Genomic DNA, 20,692 nt, shown 5'->3' with positions numbered 1-20,692 from the left:
TCTGCAGCACCAGCCCGAGTGCCTTTTTGTGTTGGTGGTGTTCTTAGTTAGAGGAAAAATCTTCTTGAAGGGGGTCTCAGAGCAGTTGGCAGAGACCAGTCCCCCCATCACTGCTTTCAGACCTGCTCCTCTAGTTCAGCTTCCGCTGCAGCCTAAGCCACCATGAGCCGCTCCCATCAGATTTCTGACCCCATTTGGATTTTTCTTATTTTTACTTTTTTTTATTATTATTTTTACTTATTTTACTTATTTTATTATTATTACCTACTTATTGCAAATGTCAAACCTGATTTCTCACCAAAATACAACTTCAATTGCGGACCCTCATGAGGATGCAGCAATGCTGTGGGTAGAGGGGGCAGCCCCAAGCCGCCCCTTTCCTGCCACAGTTACGTGATGGTTGAGAAACCAGAAACCTCCTCACCATTCCCACCCCACCAAGCAGCATTTCACACTGAGAATTGCAGCTGGTTACCCCCATGGCTCAGGGGCAGCTTCTCCCCATTTCTCTGGAGCGGGCACAGAGGGTTTGCTGGAACCATGGCAAAAGAGAGGCTCAGCACAGCCCAGAGTCCCTGCTGCACCTCAGGGAGTCTATTACCCATCCAACAGCTTCAACTATTTTATGCTCATTATTTTCTGTTCAGTTTGGCTCAAATTTTTCCTACAGAGAGACATGCATGGAAATGTATTTGCCACCCTCCAAGCACTGCAACCAGCTCATCACATCAACCTGAAACACGGTTGGTCCTGCTCTGTCTGAGGATGCTAATACCAGCCAGGTCACTGCTGGGATGTGGGATGCAGGTGGGCTGGCCACACGTTCCAGCTTTTCATTGCTTCCCAGCACACTGTCTGCTGGATATTGCATGGTGACTAATGGCTCTTGTGGCATCTCCACCACCCCAGCCCAGCATGAAGCCCAGGGGGTGTAATTTTGACCTGTCTTTCAACACTGGGTCTGTACTACACAATTATAGGTATGGAAAGAAAGATGTCAGGGAGGAGGAATACAAAAGGCAGCAAAACTGAGCTCATGCAGAGACTTTGGTTTCTGCTTTCCCACATTTAGATGCTTCATGGGCAGGAGAGAGGCCGAGGCTTGAGCTATGTTCAGGGGAGACTGATCTGCAGGCAGCTCTGGGTCCATGAGGCATATAAAGACAGGCCAAGGGGGAATGACTTTATTATGCCAGAGGGGAGATTGAGATGAGCTCTGAGGCAGAAGCTCTTCCCTGTGAGGGTGCTGAGGCGCTGGCACAGGGTGCCCAGAGAAGCTGTGGCTGCCCCATCCCTGGCAGTGTTCAAGGCCAGGTTGGACACAGGGGCTTGGAGCAACCTGCTCTAGTGGAAGGTGTCCCTGCCCGTGGCAGGGGGTTGGAGCTGGAGGAGCTTTAAGGTCCCTTCCAACTCAAAACAGTCTGGGATTCTATGAACAGATGTCTGATGGAGCATATTCTGAAAGCAAACCAGCAACACTGAAACCCGGTTGTTGCTATCAGCGCTTTCAGGATAGGTTTTCCCATTCAATCTTTCAAGAGGTTTTCATTTTAATCAGCTCAAATTACAGCCACAGACAGGTAGGACTGATGTATAGAACGCAACACAGCATCTCCAGAGCAACCTGGCTGTAATTACACCCAAACCATCTGACCATTCTGCCTGTGTCGAAACCTGGAGCAGCTCAGAGAGCAGCTCCCATCCCCACAGCACAGGGAGGTCTAAGGGCTGAATTTGTGTGCTGGGGTGGGCCAGCCGTTGCTGGGAACAACAGAGATGCAGCATCCTCCTTGCACCACACAGCTCACAAACCCATTTGGCCAGATGGGGGGGAGCAGGGAGGCAGATTTCCTGGTCAGCGGCTCATAGATGTCTTTTACATTCCTCTGAAGTATGAAGCCACCCCAGTGGGCTGCATTCTCCTTTGTGCATGGAGCTTTCTAGGTCCTCAAGAGCCAAAGCATTTCAGCACAAGCGCAGAGCACAACAGACAAAGCCTGCCATTAAACAGTAATGAAAACACCCAGCACAGTTTGTGGAAGATGACACTAATCACCTCCCCAAGGAGCTCACCTTCATCATCTCCATCTTGTGCCCAGAGGCTGCAGGATGCTAGTGCCTCCTGCCACCACTGCCTTGGGGCTGCCTGCGGTGCAGGCAGAGCCCACTGTGGTACCTGCTCTGCTCCCCCTGCTCCTTATCTGCCCTGGGCAGGCATCTATAGGTGCTCTGGAATAACCAGCTTGGATCCAAACAAACCCACAGCACAGCACAAGGGAGCAGGAGGCTACAATCAGCTTACACCCAGATTACTGCAACTCCTTTTGCAAGAAAAAAGCTTATAAGTAACCCAAGAAGGCAGGATAGTGCTTTTACATCTTGCCCTAAAGCTCTCTGGATTAAAAGAGAGGCATTCTAATTAAATCAAAAAGTTCATATGCTTTTGATGAAGCTGGTATTTACACCAACAACAACCCCCTGCAGAGAAATGGGCTGTTTCCATCCCAGCACAGGCAGCATTATTCAGCTCCGTCTCAGTGACAAGCAGGAATTAAGGGGTTAGATGCTCACGTCATCCCGGCCTGACTCAGGAAAGAACAGAAAGCAGGAAAGTCAGAAGACACAGTGATAATACAGATCAAACCCCAATTAACTAGCCCTGGGCAGCATCCAGCCATGGCAAAATGAGGCAACCGGAGAGCAAAGGGGGGTCCTCAGCAGACAGGCAGACACACAGGACTCATGGACAGAGCTACCAGCAGGTCTCACCCCAAGGTGACTCTTGCCGTGCCCTTGGGAGATGCAGTCATCCCTCAAGCAGGACACAGCAGCAGTTTTCCATCTATCCTACTGCAAATGTCACCTCCACCACCACCTCCTCACAAGTTACTCCAAAGGCAGAGAGTTGCCTGCCTTCACCTTTCCCGTTTAAGACAGTTTTCCCTCTCCAGAGCTTGGGTTAAGGTTCTCCATCTCCTCTATCCCAAGCACAAGGTGTCTCCATGTGCCGGGGAGGATGCACTGAGCCCCCTCGGCTCCGTCAGCATGCCCCAGGGTAAGGCCAGAAATCACTGAGCTGCTGCCCAAGACCCTTCCCTGTCCTCCCCCTGCCCCACTGATACAAGGCTGTTCTCTCCAGCCCACCCATCCCCACGGGCTGGTGAAGGGGAGAAGGCACAATAGCTGTTATTAATAACTCCAACTTTCTTCTCCCTGCTCTTGCTGGATTTTCCTTCATGAATAATGCAGGAGCTGTAGCACAGGACACTGCCCACTCTGTCCCCCACCGGTCCCAGAGCCAGCAGGGAGTGGGTTCAAGTGCCAGCCAGGGCCTGTCCCTGTGTCCTGGGTGCCAGCACTGCCGGTACAACAAGGTTTTGTTCCCAGATGCAGCTTCCTTTTGTTCCAGCCCTGCTGGCAGCAGCATTGGCGGTGGCGAGACAGCCCCGTGCATCATGCGACAAAGCAGAGACCTCACCGACACCGGAGCCGGGCCACGGATGGACACTTCCCAGCCAGAGATTCCTAAGCATTTCACCAGTATTCCAGCGCAGTTTGTCCCCTCTCCAACAGCAGCTATGGAAACTTAGGCAATAAAGGTGCAGAAGGAAGAGGAAGCCTCATCTACCACACTCGTTTGAGTGATTCCCAGGTTACTCAAGTGCCAACTCTGCTGGTACCAAATTGAAGTGCAAGAGCATGATTTAAAGATCCTTCCTCTTTGACCTGTAGCCACAGTCCTGATCTCCTCCAAACACAGGCTCTGATCTATCCCAAACACAGACTCTGCTGAGGATATTACTTCATGCAAGGTCCAAGATGAAGCCCAAAAAGTGTGAACCCCTCCAGTCCAAGCCAAGGAGGAGGCTGGCCCATGTTTGAGAGGACACACTTTGGATAGCATGGGCTTCCCTGCCCTTCCACTAGCAAAAAGAGAAAACTCCCTTTGAATTCCCAGGCCCTGATGTCTCAGTGGAGACAGCACAGAGCACACAGCAGAGCCAAGAAGCTTCTAATGTCTCTGAAACACTGCCTGCTCCCAAACCACCCTTGAGACCTGGGTGCAGGGTGCCCTCTCTCAAGCTGCTGCACGCTGGGAGGTGCATGAGCTCTCGCCAGCCCCCCAAAACACTCCTCATCCATCCTGTACCCCCACCACAAGAGCAGGACTCAAATGGAGCACAAGCAAACAGAGCAAAGCAGCTGCCTCCTCCCCAGACCCACTCCACACGTTCTGCTGAATCACTTACTGCATTGCCGGCACCGCTGGTGGGACCTTCCAAGAGCCTTGTGCAGCGCCCAGTAGCATCAGCTGCGGGTTTAACTCCTGGAGCATCACAGCACACCAAAGGCATCCCGAGCCAAGCAGGGGATAATCACCTCCCAGCAGGTTCCAGCAGAGCCTGAACCATCCTGCCCTGCATATAATTAGCTCTATTTCCAGCAGTTCAGTGCTTTTCTGCCAACCAGATGCTGGCTCCCAGGGAGGGCGGCTCCGGGGTGCAGAGGGATGTGGCACAGCGGGAATTGGGGTGATTCCCAGCGTGGGGAGAGGCAGACGCATCTCTGCTCCTTCCCACACGCTGGCAGCGTGGGCTGAGCAGTCAGACAGGAACAGGTTTTCCTCATCGTGGCCCCCATGGTGCAGACACAATGGCTCAGAGCACAGGGCAGGAGGGAAGGCGGGTGAAGGAGAGGGTGAGGACAAGGGCAGAGAGCGGGGGAAAAGGGAGTGAAGATCATAGAATGATTGGGGTTGGAAGGGACCTTAAACCTCCTCCAGTTCCAACCCCCTGCCACAGGCAGGGACACCTTCCACTAGAGCAGGTTGCTCCAAGCCCCTGTGTCCAACCTGGCCTTGAACACTGCCAGCAGAGCCCTGGACCTGGAGAGCGTGCGGTCCTCTGCAGCTCTGCAGTGAGAGCCAAAGGCTGCAGCAAACCCTGCACTAAGGAGGCATCAGTTCCCACACAGAGTCCCCACTGTAGAGCACTTCTCCTCCCAGTAACCCCAGTATAGGTGCACCAGCCACCCCATCATCACACAGGGCCTGTGATTACAGGAAGGGAGAGCTTGCTGGCACCACCAGAGCTCTCTGAAGGAAGTGGGATGGGGCAGGCAGGGCTGGCAGCCTGTCCAAGGACAGAGGGACACTGGGGGGTGTGGTGATCCTTCTTAAACTGAGAAACAGGAGATTGTTCTCCTCCCAGAAATGCTTCCCTGGTGCAAAGGACGTCTTATCCTGGAGCTGCTCTGGGCTGAGCAGTAGGTGAGACCTCCGGAATGCAGGTCACCCAGATGACTTTCTGATCCAGGAGAAAAACCGAGGTGATTCTGCTATTCCAGCTCTGATGTAAAAACATCCCCATATCTGACTCTCAGACCCTTTCTGGGCTCACTCACCCCTGTGGTACATCCTGTGCTTTACTGTTTTCCCAGCAGCAAGATACAGCTTTTAAAGATCCAACCACAAAACACTGCAGAGAGGTGATTTGATTTAAGAGATGGGCACAGTCTGCATGTGTATCCCAGTTCCAGTGGTAATTAGGAAACAGATGGGGAAGGAGCGGAGGGAGGGAGGAATCTTTGTTAGGTTAATTGTTTGAAGTCACTAAATGAAATAGAGGTGGCCTGATTTCCCTGGAGGATCCTACATAAACTTAGGGATAGACTTTTGCAGAGAATAAAAGAGGGAGTTTCCAGTGAAGGATGGCAAAAGATTGCAACTAATCAGGCAAGAACAGAAGTGATAAACCCAAGTTAAAACACAAAGCTCTCCTTTGTAGCTTCAAATAAGGGATCGACCAATCTGACCCACAACTTCATTACCATCCTATTAAAATGCCATTTCCATTTTCCTGATTAAATGGTTACGAGTGGAGAAGTCTTTGTGCCTTGGTTGCCCTCCAGGGACGGGGGAGCTTTGGTGCAAGAGGACTAAGGCCCACGGGTGGTTCAAATGACACCTTTTTGAGCAAGCTCTTCAAGTCTCTTGCTCCCCAAGGTGCCCTCCAAGGACGCACCTTCCTCCCAGCTCAGGTGCGCCCAGAACCTGATATTTCAGAGCAAACACAGCAACATCTCCCTTGTTTCCTGGCTCCCAAGGGTTTGGTGTTAATGCCCACTGGATGGTGTATGCCAAGAGGTATGTTCTTATCTGCCCGAACAAGAGCACACAACTCACCCCCCCAGTGCTGCAAAACTTATCCTTTAGCAGCAATTACCATTCTAACAACTTTAAGCCTCAAACAACCCTTCAGAAGGTTATTTGTGACAGTTCATCTCATCAGAAGCACGATGCGCCTCAGTTTCCCCCCACAAAAGGGCATCACAACCACCACAATCTGATTTCAGTTTGACTCTGCTGTCTGTATGTCTCATTAACCTGGAGTAGCTGCTGGGATGACAGAGCCAGCCTTGCTGATCCGGATTACTGAGGCATGGGTGAGCCAAACAGATTTCAAACCACTAGAAAATTAGAGTGGGGCTGGAAGGGAGAAGGATAAAGGGATCCAATGCGATGGGACTGTGTGAGCAGGACCAAACCTTGGGATTTGAAGCCATAAGCCGTATTGCTACTAATTGATCGGTTACTTCTCTCTGGTTTCCCCTGCATTCAAGCAATGCTTTCCCTATCTGCTGAAATTAAAACATGATTCAGCCTCTTAAGGAATAAACGCTAAAGAGATACAAGATCTGAGTTAAAAAACTGAATTACTTCTAATCTGCAAAGACTGCCTAGTGCAGATCAACTGAGCCATCATGATACCAAAGAGACTAAACGTGGGGCAGGGATACATCTAAGAAACAGTGCCCAGAGCCACAGAACCTTGCCTGATTGCAAGGTCTGGTCTTGCCACTGTGCCCAGCATCTTCGTTTCACCTGTGCAGGACTGGAGCAGGTTGTGCTCTGCCTGCACGTCTCTGTGGGGCTGCGGCTGCTGCAGCTGCAGAATCCATGTGCCACCTCCCAGTGATGTTACCCTGAGCCCATTGAGTGCGACACCAAACCTTTGCTGACAACCCTCCATCCTGACCTTTACAACACAGCGTATCCCATGAGTACAAAGGGATGCGCAGCACACATGAACGCCATCATCCTGAAGCTCTGCTCTCCGTAGGGCTCCAGGCAGCAGCAGGGCACTGCCAGCACTGCAGGCAGTGTCCCATCACAGCTGATGCTGGCTGCCGGGTGAGAGCCAGCACATTCCAGCAGTACAGAGGAGGAGATGCAGAGCCTGGCAGGGGGGTGGCCTCAGTCATGCCACAGAAAGCAGTGGCAGGAGGTCAGAAATAGGGCTGGTTGCCAGCAAAAATTCATCCCTATTTGGAGATGAATGAAGTCACTGGGGATTAATTCAGTCCAATACCTCTACTGCTTGAAGATGGGGACAGCACAAGCTGCAGGCCTGGGAGACAGGGAATAATGACGGTGAATAAAGACTCGCTGTGGAAGATGAGCCATGTTGTCTTTTCAGGACTCTTGAAATCCCATTGATTCCTTACAGGCTTACACTGAGCAATTAGGACTTTAGGCAGGTGTCAGATTCACTTGCCAAGACCAGGACTGCACTATCCCTGAGGCACATCCCCTCTCCCACCACAGGCTTACGGAGAAAGGCTGAACCTGGACCCTTGCACCCACTCAACACGGAGCCCCACAGTGCAGCTGCCCCTATGGGCAGCGTTGACTGGATCCATCTGCCTTCCCCATTGCAGCATCTGCTTGGAATCAATACCAAGAGCATCTCCAGCACAGCTCAACAAACCCTTTTCTACCAGACAACAGGCAGAAACTGCATTTCCGTTGTAGAGAAGCATTTGTTTTGCTTTCTGGCATGTAAGTTCTGTGGCTGTGCACATACCACATCCCTGCTATTTTCCTGCACTGATTTATATTGCAACAGCTCCTTCTGATTGAGAACCAGGATTTATTGCAAACTGATGGACATCTGTTGACTTGAACCAGGTGACAGCAGTGATTTAATGCATTCAGTAGCCCCCAGAATAAATATTTGGTGCTCAGCCAGGACCTCAAGGTTTCCTGACATGAGGAGAAAACACATACCAGTCCCTGCAACATGGACAGTCCTCCTTATTTACCTACAGGGAAACTGAGGTAGGGTATCTAAATACTGGTCCACTCCCAAGGTAGCTTCACACATCAATGCAAAGCACTTTCCAACCTCCAAGCCTGAAGTAGGTAACATTAGCTCCATGAATGCTCTCTGCCACCACAGGCAGTCCAAAGCCACCCTTAAGCCAAGCCATACCACCCCTGCCTGAGCACATCAGGGATTAGATACCGAAGAGTTCATTAGTGCCATTTCCCCACTTATCACAGCCTGAGGGGGGGTAACAGCACTGGCGTGAGTCGCTGGTCAAGCTGGGAGGCCACTGTCCCCGGCTGCACTGAGTGGAAGTGACACGCTGCTGCTCGCTCTCTGCTCCTGGAGCTGACGCCACATATGTGCTGTCTGCTTCAAACAAGAGGGTGACGCTAATCCCTGCCCATGATACAGCCGCGCTGGTCAGGGCAGGTTAAGCTCCCTCCCACGACAGCAGCCTGTGTGCTGCTGCTTCCTCCATGCATGGAAACCAGGAATACAGGGAAGCTAGCTCCCCGGCATGGGGAGGCAGCTCCTCATCCCTGTGCTCCTTCCCCGCTCCTGTGGTCACACACACCAGCCTTCACAGAGGCTGAGCTTTGGCTGCCAAGGCACCCACACATCTGCAATGATGTCCTGCACACACAGACCAGAAACTTACAGGGAAGTTCAGAGTTTCTCCTTTCCTTCTTATCCTCTCCTTCTGCTGGAGAAGGTCTTTTCCAAAGGGTTCCTGTCTGGCTGGTTCAATCCTGGTACACATCAATGCTCCAGCAAAACAGCTCAAAATACTTCACCACCATTCGTCTTAAACTGACGTAGTTTTAAACACACAGAGCGCTAACAGCAGAGCACAGGACTTCTCAGCCACCTATCAGCAAAGTCAGCAAGATACCAGTGTGACACAATTGTCTTCCCACCCAAGCAATCTCTGGTTGTCTCCACGGAGCTGGTGGGAGCCAGCTCCTGCCTTGACATCAGCAAACGGAAGCCTATGTCATAAAGTACATGGAACCCCAGCCCCCATGAGCCATCTCCACTGATCACACCCAGATCCAGCCCAGGGCACATGCACAGATGTCTAGACTCATATTGTGATAATAGCTCATCACCTGCAGCAAGAGGAAAGTGCCTGCAAGACTTTCTCAGGCTACTGCAAGCCCTTGCAACCTGCAGGACAGTCTCCTATTGCTTGGGGCGTGATTTCTTCTACCCCATCAAGACTTCCTATATTATCCAGTGGACTAATAGCACCTTCTAGCAAGTGAGACAACATCTAAGGTGAAGTAAATCAAGAGCTAGGCTAGCAGAGATTTCTGGAGATAAGGAAGGAGAAGATCCTTCCATGCTGCCAGGAGAGGGAAATGCCATTTAAAACCAGACACTGCTCTGGCAAAGCCCAGATTGAATGAAGACTAAATCAGAGCTGACAAGCTGACATTTGAAAATGCAATTAGGTGCCTTGTAGAGCCACCCTGTTATCTTACTGTTAATTATACGTTTGCTCAGTCTAGAAGGCAATACACTTATTTAAAACTCATTCTTAGGCTCTCCTGCTTTGACTGGTTGCTTCAGCCAGGAACCCATATGGTTCCCCCTCAATCCTACCTCCCAGTGTTATGGTGAATTTGATTTTCACAAGGACCATCATATTGTGTGTGTATATATATAACTCCCATCACAAACCTCTCTTAGGAAAGCATCTAGAGCAGGTAGTGAATTCCCAGGATAAAACGATTTTGGGAACACCTGGATGCCAGTAACAGCACTGAGACTCGCTGCATTAAGTTCCCATTTATGCAGTTCAAAGTGCCCTCCCTGCCCAGAAGGGGCAACCTCAGTCACCCCACTGGATTTAACTAACCTGTTTCTGCAGCGCTTGATCCAAGCTCTGTAATCAGAGATGGATTTATTCTCACACAAGTCTCTAACTCCTCTCTTAATTGGGATAAAGAAGTCTTTTAAACGTATTAGTGTGCATCATGGACCAAGGCCATTTTATGCGCATAAGCATAATTCAGCTTTGTTTGTCTTGCAAGGCAGGTTAGGGGGGAGGAAGAAGCATCACAGCTGAGCAAACACAGTCATCTCCTGGGTAAAAAACCTTCCAGGAATACTTAGAAAGCACAGGTTCCCCAGCTCATCTCCTGGTCCTCACAGGAACCAGTCCCACCTCCATTCCAAACCCAAGGCTCTCTAGAAAGGTTGGTCTATTTGGAGAGGAAGAGTACAGTAGCAAGGCAGACAAAGAAACCAGAGCCCATGAAATCCAGTGTTAGGGAGAAGCCTGCCCTACTGGGCTCAAGCCAGATTAACCTCACAGCTGTCAGCATGGCCAGGAGAACTCAGACGAGGTCAACCAAAAATACATGGCTGTGGACCCAGCTGCTGGGAAATAAACCCCTGTGGGCCTTGGCATCTGGATAGCAGAGCTGTCAATAACATGTCAGGCTGTGATATGCAACACAATATTTTGAAGGACACTTCTATTGTACACATATTTGTCTTCTAACAAACACAGCCCACTAATACATGTATGAATTAACCCCAATTCAGCTTTGGCATAAGGGAAAAAGCACTTAGTTTTGATCAAAAGTTCAGTCTTAAGACATTTTATATTAGAATGCAAATTTACTATAGATGTAGCAGAAGAACGAAATAGGATTATCAATTTACTAAGTCAATTGGATGTGGTTTTCAAGAGGTTGTTCTCAGTCCACGCTCACACCCACAGCTTCACTGTAGAGGGCATCAAACCCTACTTAGCTACACTCTTTTGAATTTGCCATGGGAGAAGTAAAAATAAGCCAAGATTTAAGTCCCTGCACGTGCTGCAAAGCTTGCAGTTCAGCTACAGACACTGCTCAAAATGACAGTGCCAAAGCATGGTCTGGGGCATGCCAGATGTATCATGAAAGCAGGGCTGGCCTGAGAGGAGTGTCAGGGGTCCCATGCATGCTGTCACACGTGCATGGCTACAAAGCCTTGGTTCTCTCATCCCTCTCCTCCCTCCCACTTGCCTGCACACATCTGTGAACACGTCACAGGGCTTGGAACAGAAACCAATGAGCTTGCAACAAGCAGCCTTTGTTGCTGGGTCTGGTAAGAATCTGAAAGCAAGATTTCATGAATCCTGACACCATTTAAGTGACAGCAAGAAAGAGAGCTTTTTCTAGGCCCTTAACTCAATAAGGGTGCAGCTCAGCATACAGATGTGTCTTTATCAATTGCAGAGCCATGCTGTGCTGTTAGGCATATTAGTAACTCTCCCAGCTATCACAAACAGGGCTGTGTAATTAAACATGAGGTGGCTGGTGGTACCATACCCTACTGTGGAACTGTTAAGAGCCTGTGGGACAAGATGCAGGCTGGCTCCAAGGACTAATCATCCAAATGGCTTGAGGAAGAATGACATTTACCACCACTCACACACCAGAGCACAGGCAACTCCTCATTAACTGAGCAGACTCTGTGTAAGGCTTCTAGAAGCAAGCCAAGAGTCAGGGCTGGTCTTCATGTTTTCAGTTTGTTGGGCAAGAAGGGAGTGCATTTCTTTCCCTCTCTCCTGCCCCCTGTGAATAGACAATAAAAACTGCTGTGAATATCCAATAAAAGCAGCTCCACAGGATCTTTGTACATGAGAAAGGGTTCTCAAAGCAATGCAAAGAGGGAGCAGGTTGTTTTGCTTCCTGCTGATGAAAACCCTTAAGGTAACAGGATCACAAGCCAATTCTGTCTGGAAGGGACCACAGCAGGTCACCTAGTACAACCGTCAGCTGAAAGCAGGATGAGCTATAAGGTCAGACCAGGTTGTTCACGGCTTGATCCAGGTCGGTCTTTAAAATGCCCGTCCAACAAGGGTGCAGACCACCCAGCCTCTCTGGGTAACCTACGCTACTGCTCGATAGCCATGCTGGGGTTGGGGGGCGGGACTCACCCCCCTCCCTTACACCCTCTTGTTTCAACCTATGCCTCTTGTCTCTTCTCCTTACCAAGGACAGAAGGAGCAACAGGGAGCCCACAGGCAATTGTGGTGGAGCCCAGGGGGCCCCCGCCACCCCCGGGCAGGGTTCAGCACCCTGGAGAGCGGCAGATTGTGTCCTCCCACCCACCAACACTCGAGTCCTTGTAATTCCCTGACCTGCGGCGGTTTCACTCCTCCTCACTGGTAAATCATCCTTTAAGTATAGAATCATGGAATCCCAGACTGGTTTGTGTTGGAAGGGACCTTAAAGCTCCTCCAGTTCCAACCCCCTGCCATGGGCAGGGACACCTTCCACTAGAGCAGGTTGCTCCAAGCCCCTGTGTCCAACCTGGCCTTGAACACTGCCAGGGATGGGGCAGCCACAGCTTCTCTGGGCACGCTGTGCCAGCGCCTCAGCACCCTCACAGGGAAGAGCTTCTGCCTCAGAGCTCATCTCAATCTCCCCTCTGGCATATTAAAGCCATTCCCCTTGTCTTGTCCCTACAGGCCCTTGTCCAAAGCCCCTCTCCATGCCTCTTGTAGCCCCTTTAGGCACTGGAGATGCTCTCTCCTTGTTGAAATGTGGGGATGGGATACTCCCTCAAGCTCACACCATCATCTGTGGTTTTGTCTGCATTTTCAGTGTAAATACACATAGAATCATAGCATCATTTAGGTTGGAAAAGACCTTTAAGTTCATTAAGTCTAACCATAAACCTAATGCTGCCAAGTCCACCACTACACCATGTTCCTGACTCTTACATGGAATGAAAGTCTGTGAAGAAACACGTGCAGGACACTAAGCAAATTAAATGGAGTGCCTGGATGCTTGTTCAAGATCACTGCTCTCTGAGTAATCCCTGGAACACAGAAGCCACTTCTCCTCCTCAAGGAGCAACTACTTAATATGAACAGAAAACGTGAGCAACAGGTCAGTGCCTTAGTTGGTGGTCTCCTCAACGTGGGAGACTCCACATTCCCTTTTAACTTGGAGCTTCTTGAGGTTGATGGGATGATCAGGAAAAGGAAACATTTCGTAGCAGAAAGGGGATTTCACCACATTTTCACCACCAGATTCAAGGTGAGCCCCATCTGCCTCCCAGCTCACACTGCAACTGCCAGCCCTGCCCGTCTCTGCCAGGGCATGTCAGAGGGAATGCATGCTGACAGCGAGACAGTATCTGCTTGCTGTGACTTAGAAGGTCTGTAAGAACCCGCCAGTCCTCATGCTGGAAGACAGCAAAATCTACTGTCAAAAAGGCATAAAGTAGCAGAAAACCTGCCAGGAATTCAAGCAAACCTCCAGGTTCACCTTGCTCCAAGCCTCTGGGTTACACTCCCTTTAACAAGCCAATGTTCGCTTCCAAAGGTGGGAAAGCAGCACACAGCACAGCCTATACTAGGTATTTATCAGCTGTGCTTGTCCCTGCCTAGTATCCCTGGGACTTTCTACTTAGTTTAGGCATGCAAAACCATCTCTACTTGTTCAGTTGTTAATCCTTCTCCTCCTATCTCATTAACAAGGGATGGTGATCCCTATAAGCAGGGCTGAAGTCTAAATCCTCCTCTATTTTAATCCAGGACAACACAGCATGCTTTCTTTCAGATCTGGATTTAAAAAGGAAAAAGGAGGGGGATTATTTTGCATAACAACAACTCCAAGTTCACTCTGAGCTGGATCTCTACAATTATGCAACAATTATCCTGGACAGCAAAGGTAAAAGAATGAAGGTCTGATCTGCTTCAGCAGGAGGAAGAGACAGAGCAGAAGTCATCCAACATCACTTACAATTCTTCTTGAAAGGAGTTACCCAGAGGGCAGGCAGACAAGCCAGACCTCCCTGACAGGATTTGCCAGAGCCTTTCAACAACTCTAAACCCCTGAATACAATGCTGGGTTTGAGCTGCCTGCTTGGTTGTAAGATACAAGGGAATATCTCGGGAAGGACAAAGTAAACTCAAGGAACAAGGAAGGTTCAAAGAGGAAGTACCAGTGGTTTCTTTCTTGGGTTTTCAAAAGTCTCCTCCCAGATTTTGTTTTTATTCAAGTTCAAGTAAAAACTGATATTTTTATGCAGGACATAGAGACATTCAGTGTAAACTGTGATAGATTTAAACCTTCCCAACTCAGCTGCATCTTTGTTTCACCTGAACAAGCAGAGTTTTGCAGCTGGGCAGAAACCCCGGATTATACATTTCCCTGAAGTCAACACAATACAAGTGGAGGACCTCTGCCTCCCTGGTCAGGTTTATCTACATGCCAAGTTAAGAGCTGATGAGAGCCTGATGCTGTGCAGACAACTAAATTATAACCCCGTAAAAGTCAACACACACATGGGATTTCTGTACGGAGAAGGAAGAAATTCAGCCACTCCTGCCAAAGGCTCACAGATAATGTCACAAGTGTCCTGGGAATCTGGCTGCTTCGTTTTCCCAGATTTCTTCATCTCAAGTACAAACCTTTTACCTGTGAGCTCCTTACTAGAGCACACCAAGAACAAGATGGAACTAACACTCCCTGAAGCTCTGGGTAACCTGTCCAAGCCTTCCCTCTGCCTATATGCTCCATTTCTAGAAACACTGGTGTTTATCAAGACACTATTTGGTAGAGATGCCCCATAACTACCACATTTCTGCTCAGTGGGGTTAAACAGATGGCAGGAATGGACAGAGGATCCAAGTCTGGCAAAGTACTCGGTACCTATGAGTAATTCACCCACCGAGCCTTCTCCCAAGGACACTGGGTCACCCGACCAGGCCTGAAACAGAGCAATGGAAATAAAAATGCTTTCAGTGGAAAGTTATCACAGAATGGTTTTTGAAGGGATCTTAAAGCTCATCTAGTTCCAGCCCCTGTCCTGTCCCTCAGGCCCTTGTCCAAAGCCCCTCTCCAGGTTTCCTGGAGCCCCTTTAGGCACTGGAGCTGCTCTAAGGTCTCTCCTTCAGGAGCCTTCTCTTCTCCAGGCTGCCCCATCCCAGCTCTCTCAGCCTGGCTCCAGAGCAGAGCTGCTCCAGCCCCCAATTAAACTACTTTAACAGCCATCTAGTTACCATTCCCATCGACCTGAACCAAGCACCAACAAAGGTCCCTTTGCCTCCTGTCCACGTCCACTCTGACTCTCCTCGTGATCACACGAATCACCAACAGCTACCTGAGTCTGCATTTACAGCTTTCCGTTTCTAGTCACACCTGATCTCAGCACCTTCCCTGCTCACCGTGCACAGGCTGCACCTCACAGCTCACCCATGAGACTCTCAGTGCTGTCCTTCCAGAAGGGGTACAACCAGGTGAAGACCTACACACAGGGGTCTCATGTGGGTAGCCTTCTCACAGGGTCTCAGACAGGAACTCTGGTATGAAGACAGATCTTGTTTCTTGCTGTTACTCAAGTTATTTGACCGTCTTTGATGCTTGGGTGCTGCAGAAAGCCTTTGCAGTGGCACTTTGCCAGCAGCAGCATCGATTTTCTACACAAGACCCATGAAGACGAAGACAATTAGATCACAGTGAGGCAAATAATTCATTATGAATTAATACCTTCTGAGAGCTTGGGATATTTCCCATTTAATCATTAGTCAGGAGAAGAGGTGATTGGATTGACTGATTTAAGTTTAAACCAGACCCCGAGCCACAGCCAAGGCAACACAACGTGGTAACCCCTGGTGAGACACTGAAGATGATGATGGAGCTTTCTTATTACCAGCTCTATCCCACAAGCAAAACAACGCCGGTCCCCAGGCCTCAACCCCTAGAAACAAAGTCCATCTTCAAATTTAACAACTGGAGCCCATCCTCCCGCAGCCCTCCATGCATTATTTATGTTGTACTCGTGTTACAGCCACACAAAAAAGGGAAGTCAGCAAGGGCCCGGCCCCAGCCGTTAAATACAATGTGATGCTGAATTGGAGCCATTATCTCTCAAGGTAGGCCCTGCAAAGAAGTTTTCGGGAAACAAAGCAGTCATGCTGACAACCAGTTTAGCTCTACTGCCAAAGGGTGGGTATTTTGCAGGGACACAGGCAACAAGAAAGGAGGCAGCATCTCAATAAAAGTCACTGGATTCTTGCTTTTGTCCTCAGCATCTGCCAGGAGCACCCCGGAAACACTGAAACTCTGACAGCGCCACAGTATCCATCTTAAATCAGCCAGGCATCCGCTCTGCCTGTCAGTATCCCGGTTTTCCTGCAATACACATCTTCCCCTGCCCCTTTCCTCTGCCTCTCTCTCAAAAAACATTCAGAAACATCCCCATTTGACTTTCAGGAGTGCTCCACATGCTATTCCAAGGACCTGACCTTGAAAAAGAATCTCAAAGACAGCACTGAAAAGGCAAAAGCAAACCCTACCCCAGCAGCGAGCCCCGAGCCCTTCCCATGCCAGGATTTTCCAGAGAAAACCTCCCTGACCCCCCATCCCTCCCCACAGCCCCTTGCCCAGAGGCCTCGCCACGCCACAAGCGTTGCTCCTCTCTGCGCCCCGTCCTCCGAGGAGCGGTTAAGGCCACGGAGGAAGATGCTGCACCGTGCTCAAGCCAATGGGTACCTCTTGCAGGCCACACTCCCCCCGCAGAGCATCCCTCGGTCCCTGCAGCCCATTCCTGGGGCCGGGAAGGGCTGAGCCGCCCGGACAGCCGGGAGTACAAATGATTCAGCACTTTCCCCACCTCCAGAAGCCTGATCGATGGCCAGGAGCTGCTCTGCGGGCACAGGCAGATGGGAAACACGCAGTCCCCAACCGCGGCGGGGCCCGGCTCCCTCCAGTGCAGCATCCCAGCCCGGTGCTTCCCCAGGGGCCTCCCGACGAGGCCAGTGGATGCGTTTTCCCAGCCCAGGATGTTTCAGATGAGCACGAATCCACCCCAAAAACCTCGAGAGGGAAGCATCAGTGTTCAGCCGCCCCACAGGGCGAGCCTTCCTCCCCTGGAGCCTCTGGGGACCGAGCCGTGCCCTGTCCCACCAGGGTCTCTACCCGGGATGCGACCCCTTTCCCCGAGCTGACATATCGGGATATTATCGCCACGCATAGACACGATATCATGACGTAACAGTAAAAATCCCGTCACATGCCCGAGCCCGGTACCCGGCTCCCCCCGCATGCGGCTCCGGCCGGGGAGGGCAAAATAAGCGGGGGACCCTGCAGGCAGCGGGTCCCAAACCCGCGATGATGATGCTGATGGTGCGGAGCCAACCCGCCCCACACCCAGCCGTGGCCGGGGGCTGCCGCGGCCGGACTGACCCGAGCATCGCCCCGGGAGCGCCCCGCGTCCCGGTACCCCCCATCCCCGCTTACCTGCTCGGGGAGCGCCGGGTCTCGCCGCAGCCGGGCTCGGTGCGCCGCACTGCGCGCTCCCGAGCGCGGCCGCGCCGCACTGCGCGCTCCCGGGCGGGCGGGCAGGCGCGCCCCGGGAGGAGGCAGGGAGGAAGGCAGGACCGAGCGGGGAGTGGGGAGAGGTTCATTAGCGGTGCCGTTAATTAGCAGCTGCAGCCCCGGCTCCGCCCTCCCGGCTGAGCCACCCCCAGGAAGTTCCCGCGGGCACTAAAGGCACAAACCGGGGTCATAAACCAAGGGGTAAAGCCCAGCTCCAAGGGTGTTGAGGCAGGAGAGGACAAGTGACCCGTTCACGGCCCTTCCCCACCCGCAGCACCGGTCCCGGGGGGTCTCCCCGCACTCTCGGGGCTGCTGCAGAGGAGCAGCAGCATCACCACCCTCAGCCCTGGGTAAGGTGCCTGCTGGTGTCTCCCTGCCATGGGCACACTCCCCATGGAGTGACCAAGCTTCTGCCAACATCCCAGCCCAGACATCTCATCGGTGACTTGGTTATCAGGAATGTCAGTTTAATTAAAGCCTCCCTCCGCAGGAAACACTCACAGCGAGAACAGCCACTTCCCTCGCCCTACATCATATTGCGCAGCAAATGTTCTGCTGAGGCTGTGAAACTTAAACTAATACAGGCACTTGCTCTAGCAACACACTGATCCTTGTTGATTTAGCACATCTTCTAGGCAACATAGAATGGTTTGGGTTGGAAAGGACTTTGAGATCATCTAGTTCCAACTCCCTGCCATGGGCAGAGACACCTCACCCTATCTGTAATAACATATATCAAACATGCTGATGAACATCATATCAAGCCCTTTAGGGGTTAATCACAGAAAGTTTTGAGATCCTAAAGATACATTTACCTTTACATGTGTCACCATCCTATGAAAGCCAGTGAAGAATTCATGTGTCAGAAGTTAAATGTGTGTCCTGGACCACCAGAGAAAAGAACCTTCCCCCGTGGATGTGGAAAAGCAGTTTTACTATGGAGTAGGAGATGCAGTAACACAAAACCCGATTCCAAGAGCAGGTGCTGCAGGAGGACAGTGGCCCGGCTGCTGTAAATGAAGATAAATCACTTCAGAATAGCTGAGGCAGTGCAGGACCCAGGGCTGAGCCTCCAGGCACCCAACCACAGCTGCTGGGGAAAACAGCCTAGGGAAGCTGCGGCTGCCCCATCCCTGGACCAAAATGGTCAAGAGAAATAGTTTGGTGAAAGCTTGAGATGAAGCCAAAGTGCAATAGAAATTGTACCCTGTACTTGCAGGATACAACTGGGACAGTTAATGACTAAAACTAGCATGAAGCTGGGCCTGCATGCTTGGTGTTTCCCAGCAAGCATGCAGTTGGACTAGAAGGATGTCTCATACCAACAGGGAGATATCTGTGCACTGCATATTGAGCTGGACCTCCCGCAGGGCAGAGCCCAGCCATGGGAGCTGAGGGGCTGGCTCCTGGCACAGCCCTTGTGTGCTCCTTCCTTCCATATCCACTTGGATATTTATCCTCACTCAAGAGCTTACAGAGGGTCCCTTTCTTTGCTTTCTCCCTAGGGATCCACTGCAATCAAATTAACGTGGTTAACCAGGGAATGGGCAATGAGGAGAAATTAGATGAGTTCCTCTCCTCCAACCAATCTCTTTGAACAAAAAAGTATTGATTAGCCTTAAAGCATTTGTACTTGGAAAGATGGATTCATGGGCTCCCTGCTATGACACTTGAGCCTCTCAGGAAAAGCTAGTGATGGATGCACAGCCCAGGCACTTGGTTTTAATGGAGCAGCAGCTTCGCCTGCGCCTAGGACATAAATCATGGTGCTGTTGCAGCCAGTCTGTGCTTCCCTAGTTAAGAGCACAGGACACGGAGCTCATCCCATCTTGCCTCCTTAATGCCCTGCACTTTTATTCAGTGTTGGCACAGAGGACTTAAAGTCAGGACTGGCATTTAAATACACTCATCCTGCCTTTGCTCAGTCACTGTGAGCACACAGCACAGCACAGACTTGGTAGCTAATGATTAAAAGGGGAAGGGATCCTTCTGCTATGAGAGTGGTGAGGCACTGGCACAGGGTGCCCAGAGAAGCTGTGGCTGCCCCGTCCCTGGCAGTGTTCAGGGCCAGGTTGGACACAGGGGCTTGGAGCAACCTGCTCTAGTGGAAGGTGTCCCTGCCCGTGGCAGGGGGTTGGAGCTGGATGAGCTTTAAGGTCCCTTCAACCCAAACCAGGCTGGGATTCTATGATCCCGTTCATGAGCATCCAACTCCAGAGGCCCCGGTACTCCCTTGCCAGCAACACCGCACCTCTGCCCCTGCGGAGGGATGCAAGAACGCACCAGCCCTTGTCCCCTCCCCAGGGGCGATGCCCAGGACCGGCCACAGCCCGTCCGTTATCCGGTGCTGCCATCTGCAGCCCAATGGTGTTTTCCTGCTGAAGATGATGGTTTTAGCGTGCACAAAACCCAGCGCACACAACACCCCGCGGCGCCGCTCGTGTCTCACCCAGAGCTCGCCTGCAAACCTCAGCACAGTGCTCTGTGTGTGCGTACCACGGGCTCAGGAGCAAAGAAGAATTATAATAAGCGAATGGATCCAGTGGAGGAGAGAAAACAGCAAACCTGAGCCGGGTCTGCGGATGAAAGTACCTGCACCAAGTTAAAAATCCAAGGCCACGTTGGACAGGGCTTGGAGCAACCTGCTCTAGTGGAAGGTGTCCCTGTCCGTGGCAGGGGGTTGGAACTGGAGGAGCTTTAAGGTCCCTTCCAACCCAAACCAGGCTGGGATTCTATGAACCCTCAGCCACAGCCGTATATCTGAGCAATCCTCCAGCAGTCTTTGCAAAGCAGCATCCTAAAGCAGTTGTGTCCCTATGTTTTCCCTTAAATAACCCCCTCTCTGCCTGGATCAAGTTCCTCTGCAGGGAGCCCACTTTGGGGGCAGTCCAGAGAGGAGCCCATGGGCACCAGCGCAGCCAAGAGCAGAGCCTGCTGCAGAGCATGGCAGGTCCCTGCCACTGAAACCTCTGCTGCACAGCTCCAGGCATTCCTGGAGAACCCCGTGTCTAACACCAGCTTACCATGAAATATTAAGCAGCTCGATGTGAACAAAGCTTTGCTCTGATACTGCTCATTGCAGACAGGTTTCACAATCACACATACAAGAGTCCAGGCAGCTTTGCCCAGCATTTGCCCTCCCTTTCCCCCAGGAACGTTACCTTTCAGGGCCAGGCAGGTCCCCATCACATCCCTGTGCTCACTTGTCCTTTCAAGCCTCCCATTTTGCACGAGGGGACGGGGAGAAAATGC

The 20,692-nt window shown here is 51.2% G+C and overlaps 1 protein-coding gene across 13 annotated transcripts in view; it reads right to left on the bottom strand.

Moving 5' to 3' along the window:
• Positions 1-17,438, bottom strand: part of NFASC (neurofascin) — an 88,633-nt gene extending 71,195 nt beyond the window's left edge. For all 13 annotated transcript variants that reach the window (XM_030473365.1, XM_030473351.1, XM_030473352.1 and 10 more), the window contains exon 1: positions 17,363-17,438. The gene's annotated coding sequence lies outside the window, so the exon portion shown is untranslated. The remainder of the gene's footprint in view (positions 1-17,362) is intronic.
• Between the last annotated feature and the right edge of the window lie 3,254 nt (positions 17,439-20,692).

The sequence above is a fragment of the Strigops habroptila genome, chromosome 18 (assembly GCF_004027225.2).
Source record: "Strigops habroptila isolate Jane chromosome 18, bStrHab1.2.pri, whole genome shotgun sequence".
In the NCBI taxonomy this organism is placed as follows: Eukaryota; Metazoa; Chordata; class Aves; order Psittaciformes; family Psittacidae; genus Strigops; species Strigops habroptila.
The sequence above is the reverse complement of the archived record's forward strand: the minus strand, read 5'-3'. Positions and strand labels throughout refer to the sequence as shown.